The sequence below is a fragment of the Rhinolophus hipposideros genome (assembly GCF_964194185.1).
Source record: "Rhinolophus hipposideros genome assembly, chromosome: 5".
NCBI lineage: Eukaryota > Metazoa > Chordata > Mammalia > Chiroptera > Rhinolophidae > Rhinolophus > Rhinolophus hipposideros.
The window spans coordinates 51304059-51305886 of NC_138051.1; positions in this window are offsets into that span (position 1 = coordinate 51304059).

The window sequence follows — 1828 nt, forward strand, 5'->3', positions numbered from 1 at the left end:
AACCACAATTACTTTTGCACCAACCCAATAGCTCCTACCAGATAGTCCCTGGCTGGTCACAGTCAGTGGGCGACCTGGGCCTGCACTGCAGCCCCTCACAAGAGGCCCCAGAATCAACATACTTAGAGGTTGGCTTCAGACCACTGCAAAGCAACACCCAATTGGCCCCACAAGTGGCACACCCAAAGATGGTCTCAACAGGCATGAGGGGCCATTGGGGCAAATCCCACTGAGTGCGGTAAACTCCCCACCAGCAGCCTATAAACTGTGGATATGGCCAAACCCCACAGCCAATCAGCCTGAGGGTCAATACCACCCACTGATGTGCCAATAGCAATCAAGGCTCAACTATAACAGGCGGCCACATACAACTCACACAAGGGACACTCCTGGAGCAACCAGAGCAGGTGATGAAGGAGACTGTGCCAGGGCCCCACAGGCAACTATTATATAAGGCCACTCGGCCACTACTAAGAGACATAGCAGATCTACCTAATACGTAGAAACAAACAGGCAGGCAGCCAAAAACAAAAAAAAACAAAACAAAAAAACAAAACCACAAAGAAATACATCCCAAATGAAAGTACAGGAGAAAAATCCAGAAAAAGAACTAAACGAAATGGAGGCAAGCAACCTATCAGAGACAGAGTTCAAAACAATGGTTATAAGGATGCTCAAGGAATTTAGCGAGAACTGTAACAAAGAGATAGCAAGCATAAAGAAAGGACATAGCAACCATAAAAAAGAACCAGTCAGAAGTGAATACGATAACTGAAATGAAGAATGTACTAGAAGGAATCACCAGCAGACTAGATGAAGCAGAGAATTGAATCAGCAATTTAGAAGACATGGTAGCAGAAAATAGCCAATTGGAACAGCAGAAAGAAAAAAGAATTTAAAAAAATGAGGATAGTTTAAGAGACTTCTGGGACAACATCAAGCATAAGAATATTCTCATTATAAGGGTACCAGAAGGAGATGAAAGAAAGCAAGGGATTAGGAATCTATTTGAAGAAATAATAGCTCAAAGCTTCCCTAACTTGGTGAAAGAAATAGACATATGAGTCTAGGAAGTGCAGAGAGTCCCAAACAAGATGAACTCAAATAGTCCCACACCAAGACACATTATAATTAAAATGGCAAAGATTAAAGACAAAGAGAGAATACTAAGAGAAGCAAGAGAAAGTCTTGTAGTAACTTATAAGGGAGCTTCCATAAATTGTCAGCTGATTTCTCAACAAAAACTTTGCAAGCCAGAAGGGATTGGCACAAAACTATTCATTGTGATGAAAAGCAAGGACCTACAACAAGATTACCCAGCAAAGCTATCATTTAAAATCAAAGGACAAAAATAATTAATTAATTAAATAAATAAATAAATAAAATCAAAGGACAGATGAAGAGCTTCCCAGACAAGAAAAAGCTAAAGGAGTTCATCATCACCAGTATTATAAGAAATGGTAGAGAGATTTCTCTAAGATAAAGGAAAAAGAGATTAAAATTATGAATAATAAAATGGTAATAGCTACAAATCTATCATCAATTATTTTCAATGTACATGGATTAAATGCTCCAATCAAAAGACATAGGAGGGCTGAATGGATAAGAAAACAAAATCCTTACATATGCCGCCTACAAGAGAATCACTTCAGATTGAGACACACACAGACAGAAAGTAAAGGGATGGAAAAAGTTATTTCATAAAAATGGAAACTAACAGAAAGAGAGAGAGAGAGAGAGAGAGAGAGAGAGAGAGAGAGAGAGAGAGAGGAAGAGAGGAAGGAAGGAAAAAAGGAAGGAAAAAAAGGAAGGAAGGAAGGAAGGAAGG